Below are 13,363 nucleotides of genomic sequence, written 5' to 3' on the forward strand. Positions count from 1 at the left end.
TTACATTTAATCAGTCAATTAGAATAAAAGACATTTGGGCTGTTACCAAACAAATTATATCAGTATCAAAATTCATCTGTGCAATGCAGAGGAAACACAGAAGCTGCATGGGATGGATTTCCCACACAGAGGGACATGAATGCATTTAACCTGCAGTTACAAATTCATAAATAATATTTTGTTATTTTAAACATAAAACATTGAATACTGATAGTTAAAATTATTTTAAAAACGAAAATATACTTAAATGTGAGATTAAAACTGCCAGCAGGTGGCAGCAAGTCACTGTTAAGAAGTGAGTCATTGCGAATGAACCGAATCATTTAAACAGTTGATTCATTCAGGAACGAAACACCGTCATATTGCACAGACGCAAAACAGCGCTGTGGCTGTGTTTGGAATTTTTTGTTGGCAAAATAAAGCAAAAACAGGCAATATAGTGTCTAAAACGTAAGTCTCATAATATTACCTTCTTGTTTATTGAACTGTTGAATAAAATCACATTTGTAATCATGCCGATTTTAGAGGTGAAATCTGGCACTCTTCATGTGATATTGACTAACGTTCTTTCTGTGGTATTTTTATGCACAATGGCGTTTAGTCTTTCTCAAAACATAGCTAACGTAGGGACATTATAACTAGCCACCATATTGATTGTATTCGAGTTACTCGAGGTATTCGAGGAATCATTTCAGCCCTAATAATAATAATAAACTAAATTACAGCTCAGATAGATAGATAGATGTGTATAGCTTTCGACTGAGATCAGCTGAGAGAAACCGAAAGAGGAGGAGTGATTTGGAGGGAGAGAGTTCATGTCAGAGCTCTCTATGAAGAGACATGCTGCCAGGCACTGTGTCGCACCAACTCTAAACTCTGCCAGTGGAGGCCTTTAGAATACTAATATCTCTCTCTCTCTGTCCATCACAATCTCAAAAAGCAATGGAAATGACAGAATAGAGGCATTTTGGTGATCGTGTCCGAGGATTCAGTCATCAAGAAGACTTTTTCAAGTGTGAAGCTGTTAGTGCTTACTGTTAGTTAGGAGATGCTGGGAGAGGCCAGTGAGTTGTGAGAGCTGTGGCGTTGTCGTGGCAACAGCCTGCTGAGGGCTGTCAGGTTTCTGTCAGGTCCTGTGAGTCACAACACATACGGTACAAACATGAATGTGCACAGATACACACTTCACACTCTGAGATACAAATGTCAGTATCCTGCCATTTATTTTTGTGAGGCTCTACTTTCCTCCTTTATGGATAATTTACCATGGTTTTACTATAGTGACAGTAAGTTGTTTGTTTAGTAATTTATAGTATGAAGAAGTGTGTGTATGTTTTTTTTTGTTTTTAATTTTTGTTTTATTATTTTCTATTTTTATTAATTTCCAAATATGTGAAACCATTTTTTTGTCATTAAAAAAATGTTTACTTAATAAGTTACATTAATTTTATCACTAGTGATGGTGCACTTATTTTTATTACTCCATTGCCTTTTTTCCTAGTTATGCTTAGACTAAGAACTAAATAATATTAGTTTACATCAGGAACATAATTCTAGATATTTTCTCTGAAAACTGTTTTTAAGGATGCTCAAATATCTTAGTGGAAAACCAGATGGAAATTCAGAGAAAAACTGCTTACTTTTACAGATATAATTGTACATGTCGTTTGTAGCAAAACAAGATATTTGCTTGAGTGTGTGTGGTTTTTATGGAATGGATGTCCACTTGTTTGCTCTTGTCAATTCATATAAAGCACGCTACAACCTAATGCTTTTACTCTCTGACAGATTAAATGGATGAGTTAGACTTTGAGATTGTGGTTTGCGTGTTTTCATCAGGGCATGTTTGGAAACAAATGAAGTACATTAAATTACATGCATTTGCGCGGCGATGACGGCTCTGGGCTGAGTGGAGATTCTGAGAAAAAGGATTTTAAGTCAGGCAGAGGTAATGACGGCTCCTCACATCTGATCATGCACACTCGCAGTAATCCATTCTCTCTGCCTGTGATGATGAAACTCAGTTTGGTCTGGTCAGCTCCATATATCACTGTCACAGTGTGATAAGGAGGAAAATACACAAGAGTGGTCACACACACACACACACACACACACACACATGCTAGCTTGCATTTTTTCACAAAGATGAGCAAAAATGCACTCTAAGGCATCTCTCTCTCTCACACACACACACACACACACACATTGACGCTGTTGTGTGGAAAATTGACACAGATTAGTGGTCTCTTAAAGGGCACTGTCACCACCATGACCTTTGACCTGTGTGCGTATGATGACAGGCTCTGTCTCTCATGAGCAACAGACTGAGGTAATGAGAGTGAGTCAGAAACACACAAACACAATCACACGCACATTTCATGGATATATGGATGGATAGACAGATAGCCATAGAATGATGGATGGATGGATTTATAGATAGATAGATAGATAGATAGATAGATAGATAGATAGATAGATACCACCTCAAACCACTAGGTGGCATCAAAGAAAGCGCGTTGACATTATGGGAATGAAAGGTATTTCTCTGAAGCGCAGGAGGAGGCGGAGACTCGCTGCCGTATGACTTCAGTCGCCTTCATTAACGATTCCACAAAGTAGAGGGACACTGAGTACACTTACCTCTAGTGTGCGAAACACTACAAGTATATCAGTGTGCACTCAAATCAATCTCTCTCTCTCTCTCTAAAGGCAAGACAGACCCCCGCGCAAAAAGACATACAGGTAAGATATTTTTAAATGATGTTTATTGCGATGTAGGCTAACCTGTCTGAACCTGTCAGATGGACATACACCTGTACCAGTTCAGCGGTGTGTTCTTCCGCTCTCATATTGGATAGATACCACACCTCTTCTCCATTTTTGATTACTGTTAAATCTCATAAAACACAACCATGTTGCTGAAAGGCTTGTGAATAGATAAAAGGAAGATCCATGGAAGAGAGTGGAAAAAATAAACATTGTATTCAAGGATCAACTTACATAAGAGGCACTCAAAAACACATTTTCTGCTGTTTTTTAAGCATTTTTCAATAAAAGAACACAGAATGGCACAATTCAGTTCACAATAAACTTTCCGTATAGTTGCAAGGATGAAAATAAATAAATAAATAAAAACGATTTCAGTGTTATTCCACTGGAGTGTTAGCAGTATGAAAAGAATGGCTCCCAAAACAATTTGGATGTTGAAGCCGCACATAAAATATATTAATCTAATTGAATTATATTGTAAAAAATCAATCCAAGACAGTGCAAATAAACATTTTAACCAACAAATTTAACAAAATATGGTTTGATGTATGTGTCTGTGTATATATATATATATATATATATATATATATATCATAGCACTGAGACAGTGTTGGTGAAAGTATTGAATGACATCTTTTTGGCACTGGACAATGGTGGAAATACCATTCTGATTCTACTCGACCTCAGAGTGGCGTTCGATATGGTGGATCATGATATACTGATTGACCGCCTGGAACACTGGGCTGTTCTTAAGGGAAATTAAGTGGTTTAAATCATATCTCACTGGTAGATCCTTCTCTGTTTGCACTGGGAAAGAAAATGCATCCAGTTTGCTTCCTTGGGAGGTACCTCAGGGTTCGATTCTTGCACCAATATTATTTCCCTTTATATGTTACCTTTAGGATCCATGTTTTCATATGGATCCTAAAGGTAACATCCTAAAGGTAAATATAATGTATCCTTCCACAGTTATGCGGACGACACTCAGATCTATCTTATTATTGATCATTTATTGGCCTGTTTATAGGACATCAAAGCCTGGATGGCAGCAATTTTTTTTTTAAACTAAATGATCAAAAAAAAAGAGGAGATTGTGCTTGGCCCTAGAAATCAGGAAGTGGCCCAATGCTTAAAATCTACCCCTCTGTCTGGTTCAATCTCAACTAGTGTAAAAAATGTAGGGTTTTGTTCTGGATTCAGACCTAAAAATGGACAAACAAATAAATGTCATCAGGTCAAGTTTTTTTATCTTCGTCTTTTAGCTAAAACTAAACTTTTTTTTTATCGACTGCTAATTTTGAGAAAGTGATCATGGTGGTTGTTTTCTCACAAATGGATTATTGTAACTCTCTTTATTTTGGAATTGATAACAGAGCATAGGCACATCTTCAAAAAGTACAGAATGCTGCTGCCAGAATGCTCAAGTCAGCCAAGAAATTTGAGTCAGTTACACCGCTTTTAAAATCACTGAAATGATTGCCGGTTCTGTACAGAATTAGCTATAAGATCATATTACTTGTTTTTAAGGGGCTACATGATTTTGTCCCTTTTTATCTTTCGAGTTTGTTGGCATTTTACAATCCTTCCAGATCTTTGAGATCGGAAAATCTAAATCTTCTTTGTGTTGTAAGAACTAAATACAAACAAAAGGGTGACAGAGCTTTTTCTTGTGTTGGACCCAAACATTGGAATAATCTCTCTCTTTCTGTAAGGTCAGTAAGTCACTAAATGTAAGGCTTTGTTAAAAGCACATCCTTTAGAGACTTTTTGGGCATCTACATGATGAGGTGTTTTGATTGGTTACTTTGGCTATGACTTTGTGTGTCGCTCTCTGCATGTCTTTTATATTTTGTGGTTTTATGTTTTTTTATGCGTTTGTATTAGTGATTGTGAAGCACTTTGGGCAACAGTGGTTGCATTAATGGTGCTATAAAAACTAACAAACATTAAGCTTTCACCAAGTTAATGGGTTTTTCTATTGGTTGTCATATATCTTTGATAACAGTAAGAAAGCAGGATTTCAGTATCCACCCATTGTCACATGAGAGATGAATACAAGATTGTAGACAGGCTACAGTTTAAATCGCATCGCATGTTGCTGCAAGCGTTCTCACCATGCAGCCAACCATCATAAATAACAAGCAGTTGGCTGCTAAACTGTTTGTGCCATTTCATTCATTTTGCAGTAATTAAAGTGCTTTTTGTTCATGAACTTGGTTTCTTGCTCTGCTGGTGAGTGCTGTAAATTACAAAATGCTTTTTGATTTGAGTCGCATTTGACTTTGTTTTAGTTCAGAACTTCACCAAAATGGCAGCGGCAACATTTTGCATGCATAGAGTCAAACAGCATGTCTATTGTCAGGTCAAGGCTCTTTGAAGCCCATTTTGTTCTAATGCAGTGTTATGCTAGAGGCAGTTTTGACAGGCCCACAGGCGTTCACATTGATGAAGCAACCAGAAGCCTTTCATTCCGAGATTTGAGTCGAAATGAGACTGTTAGCGATGCGACACGTTGAGCGGAGTTCAGCTTTATGCCAACATGCAGTGACATAATGCAGCGCCTACCAATGGGAGTGCAGACAATGTAGTTCACATTGCGATACAGTACAGTGACCTCGAACGATGTAATCGCTGTTGGTGTGAATGGCCTTTTTGACTTCAACAGCAGTCTTTCTCTATCTCTCTCTGTCTGCTTCATCTGATAGCTGCAGATTTAATTTAGCTTATCTTCCATCCCTCTTTATGGCCGAATGAATGCAGATCAGGATTTTAATTAACATTACAGTTGAAGAATTTCCCGCAAGGCTAAACGTTTTGCCTGTGGATGTGACTCACTTTGTAAAGTGCTTGTGTTGTTGTGAGATATTTGATATTCCTTGAACCAAAGTTAATCAAAAAAGGCCATGATGTTCTTTGCCCTCCCCGACCTCACACCCACCATTACATGAATATGCAAACTCATGTAGCTTATTTCCTTTAGAATTCATTTCCATTTTCAATTACGGCGTATGAAGTGCAGTCTCACGCTTTTAATAATGTACATGAGCGAGAGCACAATGGCGGAGCTATAATATAGACATAACACAGTTGTATTGCCTTTTACTTACACATGCTGTAAAGAATGATAAAACGCAAACAGGTTCCTTGAACTTTAAATTGGACTCATTAAAACGTCACTTCAAGGAAAGAAGAGGGTTGTTTTCTATGAGGCTGAGATCAGAGAGTTTTGGTTAAGTCTTGTGCTTTGGTTTGTTTGTTTGTTGTTTGTGAGAGGCTAGCGAAATTTGTGTGGGAATTACTGGGTGATGAAGCTAACACCGATGGACTCTGACTAAGCGGCTGTCTCAGCTTCAGACGACTCGCCTACGGACTGTTCGCAGATCGTCTGATGCATATTTCACACAAAAATGGTAAGAGCCTTCGCAAAGCATCAGGGAACGGTCTAATATGCTGGTTTGATGCAATTTTTGGCAGTTAGGGTGCAGGTAATCTATTCAGTGCCTGATTAGAAATCTTGCATAATCGCCTTTTGATGTATGTTTTCTAAATGTAATTATAGTTTAAAAGACATTAAAGGTCATATGCCTTATATAATAGTATATGACAGAAGGTATAGATAGTAAAATTAAACATTTCTCATTCCTTTTGTTATTTACATGTAGATTTTTTTTTTCCTCTCCTTCTCTCTTAGAAAAGCAAAAATACAGAACTTTTCTGGCAGTATTAAAACTTGACCTAGAAAATCAGCTTGGATTTTTTCTCAAATTAAAAAGTTCTAACATTTCAATTTGGTGTCTGACAATGTATATGTACAAATCTTCAAAAGTAGGTGTGCACCATATTACAATTTTGAGCGATCAGTCAATAGTTATTTTCAGGTTATGGCTAATATTAAAATTCTGTACTGTTTTGTCTAAATAAACGTAAGAAAGCACTAAAACACAAAAAAATCAATAAAAAAATTTAATAATTAAAATAAAATAATAAAAATACCAAATTAAAATATAAAATAAATTTTCAAATATAAATAATTAAATATATGAAACAATTGGGAAAATGAGCATGCACAATTTAATATGTAATATTTACTGATACCCAAATAATAATAATAATAATAAAATATCTAATATGTACTGATAAATCATGTGTGGCTACTTGAAAGTCTTGAAATATTTAAAGGGATACTTCACACAAAAATGAAAATTATGTCATCATTTACCATCATTTAATGTTGTTCCAAACCTGTTTGACTTTATTTAGTTTGACTGTATTTCTTCTGTGGAACACAAAAGAAGATATTTGGAGATTGTTTTTTTTTTTCAGTGGTCACCAAAACTGTTTGGCTACCAACATTCTTCAAAATATCTTCTTTTGTGTTCCACAGAGCAAAGAAACTCATACAGGTTTGGAACAACATGAGGCTGAGTAAATTGTATATTTTGTGTAAACTATCCCATTAAAAAGAGTTTATTTTTTATTTTTTGACATTTACACTCAAATCAAGAAGATATCCTTTGCTGTCCACTTTGCTTTTGTAAGGAATCAAATTGTGCTTGATTGTTTTACATATCATTCTTTCTGTCAAAGGTGACGATTCTAAACTGCTGTGTAAACCAGCTTCATACTGCTAGTCCAAAGCCTGGCTGCATGAGTGTACATATAAACATGCTCAATCGAAAACCTGCTCTATTGACTGATGTTTCAGCAGCCATGCATGAGCGATGTTTCTTTTCCCTGCTCGCTGTAATGGCTTTATTGCTCTTTTGAGGAATAAACGGCCGTTCCTCCCAGCCCGGCCTGAATGAGTCCGCTTGCGAGCTGGGCTTTGTGCCAGCTGATCTCAGCTTTCAGCAACATGGCTTCTCTTGCCATGGCTGAGATTGAACAGAAAAGCTGGCTGGATTTTTTTTCTTTCCGTTTCTGCTTTGACAGAACGCTGCAGAGAGACGTCCCCATGCTAATTAATGCGATTAATGCCGGAGCCACGTGCTCCTAATGCACAAGGTCAATTAGAAAAAGTTTGTAGCGTTAATGCCAAATTAAAACCCAGTCCCACGGCAGGTTCCGGGTGCTTTTTTGCTACCTTTGTCGTTCGTTCCTTTTTTTTTCATGCCTTGTTCCCTCGTTTCTTGTCCTCAGTTCCTCTCCATCATCGTTTCTTTGCCGAGTTGACCCTTGTAGCGCCTGGGACCGAGAGAAAAGGCCCTGAATTAATTCATGTCATGCTGAACAGGCATTTGCACACACACACTTTCTCACGTTGACTGTGAGCCATTCACAATAGCTGATTCAGCTCCAGACGCTCCATATTAAGCAGTAGCTTAAACTGTAAACAGCAGCCTGAGGGACGATACACAGTCTCACATCATTACGTTCACGCAACACATTTATTGTGGTTTGAAAATGGTATTTATTTATTTACTTTTTACTATCCCTTTAGTTTTTAGTTTTAGTCATACAAAAATAATTTCAGCACTTCTGTACATTTATTTTTGTAGATTGTTTTTTTTTTTTTTTCCACTACGTACTGTGAAGACAAGTTATGCCTTCTACCTATGATGATATACTACAAACTGTGCCATACTCACAGTAGTACTAATATAGTTGTTATACTTTTATGATTTATCACACACACACACACACACACACACACACATATATATATTAATGCGTTAACATGAAAAATTAACTATAATATATATAGTTATAATTAGGGCCCGATACTGGTCTCCTGTACTCGTACTCGTTAAAATGCCCCGATACCAAACGCCGATACCACACAGCATGTGTTAAGCGCCATATTCAAACAAAGAAACACCGACAACAGAACAACAGACAGCAGAATGGAGTTAAGGATGTCTACTACGAAGTATATGTATGCAATGAATATAACGTTAAACATTCAGTATTAACGCCTGTATAGCTGGTGTGCGCGAGCTGATAAACAAAGCACGCTGAGTGGATTGAGCGCGCGGCGGCGCAGATGCGCGAGCTTGTCGAGTGAATATACCTTTCTCACAGACATCACTGGAATGTTTGTAGTTCGGTCGGATATGTCAAAAACAAGTAAGGAAAACAATGCACAAGTTACTTAACGGTAGGGAGAGAGAGAGAGAGAAAGAGCGTGCGCACTTCTGTTGTGTGATCTTTGATGTTCACTCACTTAGCACACTTTTGGTTTCTGTACCCAATATTTAAAAAATTTACAAATGAAATTAAAATATTGGTATCGGTACTCGGTATCGGCAAGTACCAAAAATAAAAGTATCGGTATCGGGCGAGTACTGGAAAAAGTGGTATCGGTGCATCCCTAATATGTTTATATATACGTTTATATAGTTATAATACATTTATAATAAAGACACGTTTTAAGTGTGCGCACACTCTCTGGGAGAGAGCAGCGCATATCTGAGAGCGCGCATCCGGTTTAGTGCGAGAGCAAAGGAAATCCACGTGCGAGCGGAGAGATTCGTGCTCGCGCATCATAGCAATGTACTTTCGCACTACAACAGTGCTCTCTCGACATTTGACAGTAAAATAATGCCATAGGATCCTAAAGGTAACATATAAAGGGAAATAATATTGGTGCAAGAATCGAACCCTGAGGTACCCCCCAAGGAAGAGACAAACTGGATGAATTTTCTTTCCCAGTGCAGACAGAGAAGGATCTACGAGTGAGATATGATTTAAACCACTTTATTTCCCTTAAGAACAGCCCAGTGTTCCAGGCGGTCAATCAGTATATCATGATCCACCATATCGAACGCCACTCTGAGGTCGAGTAGAATCAGAATGGTATTTTCACCATTGTCCTGTGCCAAAAAGATGTTGTTCAATACTTTCACCAACACTGTCTCAGTGCTATGATAAGACTTAAACCCTGATTGAAAGACCTATAATTATATAAATATATAATTAAATTAACGTGTTAACGCAGGCAATTAATTTTTCCAGTTTAACGCGTTAAAAATATTTAACGCAATTAACACAGGGGCGGACCCCACTCAAAACTGCTGTTTCTGTCACTTTTTCTCTTGACAAGAAGTGCATTTATTCAGTCACAGAACGTCTTTACGGCCACATCAAACCGGAGACGTTTCAGATGCACGCGCATCTTAAATTCAGCGTCAGGCGCAAGTCAAACGAGTGGGGTGAATGTTAGGGGGGATTAAGTGTGATTAATCGCGATTAATTTCAGAAAAATTGTGTGATTAATTAGTTTTTTTTTTAATCGATTGACAGCACTAATATATATTCTATCTATCTATCTATCTATCTAATATAAATTATAATTTGTCTAAAGTTTTAATAATAATTTAGACAAAATAGTATAGGTTTGTAATATTACAAAATAGTACATAACCTGAAAATAATCAATCAATTTTAATATTGTGCATGCATGCTACAAAACAGGTAACTCTAGCAAATAGTTTTTCTTAAGCTTTTTCTTTTTAAGCATTTCACTTTCATATTTTCAGTGTAGTTAGTGTCCATTTTATGAATTTATTTTTATTATTAATAATAATAAGGATGATACTACTTCTGCTACTACTACTAATACTAATTATACAGTATAAACTATATTTAGTTGACAGTTCAGCAAACACAATAATCTACTATTTAGCACAAAATTAATGCTCTTGTAAAATGATGCCTCGTTCGTCTAAATTTAAAATCTGTCTCATATTCTGGTAAAAGATTACTACAAAAAATAATTTCAAACACACGTCACGCTTTTACTGTCATGCACTTACAATGGAAGTCCAGTGGAATCACGACCAAATATAGTATACAGTATCCTTAATCCCAACTTTGTAGTATTCAAAAAGCATATTATACAGCAAATTAGTAGTAATAGTTTTGACTTGCTAGAGTTGAAGTATATAACAATCATATTGTAAGTTGTGATAGATACAGTCAGATTGCACCAATATTTTGATATTTTTACCTTCCTGGTATATAGTATATTAAAAGAACAAAAATTGTCCACATCAGAAGGGTGATTTAAAAAACTTTACAGATTGTATATACACTACCTTTAAGATTTGTGTAAGAAATTATTACTTTTATCCAGTAAAGATGCAATAAAGGGATTACAAGTGACAGTAAAGTCATTTGTGATGATACAAAATATTTCCATTTTAAATACAGGAAATGCTCTTCTTTTGAACATTGTATTCATCAGACAATCCTGAGAGAAAAAAAAAAAAGAATCACAGTTTCCACAAAAATATTTGGTAACACAAATCTTTTCAACATTGATAATAATATGAAATATTTTTGTGCACCTAATCAACATATTAGAATGATTTCTGAAGGATCATGTGACACTGAAGACTGGAGTAATGATCCTGAAAATTCAGCTATGCATCATACGAATAAATTACATTTTAAAATATATTAAAATAGAACAGTTATTTTAAATTGTAATTGTATTTTACAATGTTACTGTTTTTACTGTCTTTTTTTATAAAATAAATGCAGCCTTGGTGAGCATTAGTGACTACTTTTGTGGAAAATAAAATCTTACCAACCCCAAATAATACAAGTATAATTTATGTAAATATAAGAATATATATATATATTACGGATGTTCATATTAACCGTTTAACTGTTAACCAAACGTAAAAAAAATTGACAGATTAATACTATCAGTTTAAACGGTTTAAAAGGTATTTCCCCCCCAGGTATTTAAAGTAAGTTTGCTGCATGGTGAAAGAAAATTATGCTATACATATTTGTTTACCCACGGGGAAAAATCAACCCAGGGCATCAGTTTAAAAGTAGCCCGATTTCGTGGAAAAAAGCGCGGACTTTGCAACCCTGCATCCAACACGAGCTTGACTGATCACGGGTCGAGAGTAGGATAGATGACTGACAGACCATGCTGGAGTATGCTTGCTGCTCAGCAGATCCTGAACTCACTGACAAATATCTGATCTTGTAAGATTAGATGTGCTCCTTAACACATTAGTGTGCACGTGAACACGAAATCGAAAGTGAAAGTGAACAGCGAGCAAGAATTCAAAAGCGATTTCAATACTCGCCTATTGATAGCGCGAAAATTATAAACAATATAAGAATGTTTGCGAGAGCGGCCACAAAAATCGCGGGAGCGAAACACACACATTGTGGGAGCGGACGGTAATGGTCAGAAATTCAGCGGGAGCGGCATTACGAAACAGTTAAATAAAAACTAGACACATTGTGCACTGAGGTAGGCAATTGCACTGAGCTATAGCTGATAGCTATGTTGACAAAAAAAAAAAAAAGACTGTCGGTTCTTTAAGGTGCATGGAAGGATTCAGTGTGTTTTTTTTTTCGTTTTGTAATCTTAATTTGTTAATTATTTAAGTGAAAAATATTTAGTGTATGCCTATTTATTTTATTCTTTTTATTTAGCCTGTGTTATTTTATTCTGTTTTTCTCTGTTCTCGGAAGCGCTGCAGGTGCTTGATAATGACGATGTGTGAATCCAGGTTCTGTTGTTACTCTGTTGTTCTGTATGCTGTAACAACAGAATTTTCATTTTTAGGCGAACTAACCCTTTAAGTCTCTGCCTATGGATCCAACAGGATGTCGCGTGATTCACTTGCATCTAGCTAAAAACTGTGGTTAACTGATTATAGGCTATAGTTGGCAGTAAGCTACTAATAACACAGGTGAAGAATCTGAGAATAAAATGACCTGATTAAGTAGGCTATTTTAAGTATTTCAAATACAAAATACTGTCTCTCAAAGTATTTAATTACAAATTACATTTGATTTTTTTGTCCAGCAAAATATAAATGACAAAATACTAAAAAACTCACTGACAAATATCTGATCTTGTAAGATTAGATGTGCTCCTTAACACATTAGTGTGCACGTGAACACGAAATCGAAAGTGAAAGTGAACAGCGAGCAAGAATTCAAAAGCGATTTCAATACTCGCCTATTGATAGCGCGAAAATTATAAACAATATAAGAATGTTTGCGAGAGCGGCCACAAAAATCACGGGAGCGAAACACACACATTGTGGGAGCGGACGGTAATGGTCAGAAATTCAGCGGGAGCGGCATTACGAAACAGTTAAATAAAAACTAGACACATTGTGCACTGAGGTAGGCCTGCTATTTATTTTTATGTCTGACGAAAAAAAGACTCTGCTGGTTCTTTAAGGTGCATAGGATTCATTGTGTTTTCGTTTTGTCATCTTAATGTTAATTATTTAATTGAAAAATATTTAGTGTAGGCCTATTTATTTTATTCTTTTTATTTCTTTTATTTTGTTTTTCTCTGTTCTCAGAAGGCTGCAGGTGCGTGATAATTTGACAGGTTGAGTTGTTGCTCCGTTGTTCTGTATGCTGCTGTTTGCACTTTAAAAAAAACCTGTGAAACATTTTTTTGCATTTTTAATGGATCACAGACACTCATCCATTCTATTTTTATTTAATACTATTTTATTATTCTAATCTTATCAGTTAACGGATAACAAGTAACTGTTGTCGGTCGGGAAAATTAAATTAACATCCCTAATATATATATATACAGGTGCATCTCAATAAATTAGAATGTCGTGGAAAAGTTCATTTATTTCAGTAATTCAACTCA

General features: G+C 36.0%; 1 protein-coding gene and 1 long non-coding RNA gene across 2 annotated transcripts in view; both read left to right on the forward strand.

The window, feature by feature from the left end:
- The window catches only part of LOC107671590 (uncharacterized), a 20,663-nt gene extending 19,109 nt beyond the window's left edge, over positions 1-1,554 (forward strand). The window contains exon 3 of the long non-coding RNA XR_001632221.1: positions 1,544-1,554. This is a non-coding gene — a long non-coding RNA (uncharacterized LOC107671590). The remainder of the gene's footprint in view (positions 1-1,543) is intronic.
- The window catches only part of LOC107671589 (ephrin type-B receptor 1), a 248,840-nt gene that overhangs the window by 151,797 nt on the left and 83,680 nt on the right, over positions 1-13,363 (forward strand). The gene's annotated exons all lie outside the window — the stretch shown is intronic.

This window comes from Sinocyclocheilus anshuiensis, unplaced genomic scaffold (assembly GCF_001515605.1).
Source record: "Sinocyclocheilus anshuiensis isolate Anshui unplaced genomic scaffold, SAMN03320099.WGS_v1.1 scaffold1149, whole genome shotgun sequence".
Classification (NCBI taxonomy): Eukaryota; Metazoa; Chordata; class Actinopteri; order Cypriniformes; family Cyprinidae; genus Sinocyclocheilus; species Sinocyclocheilus anshuiensis.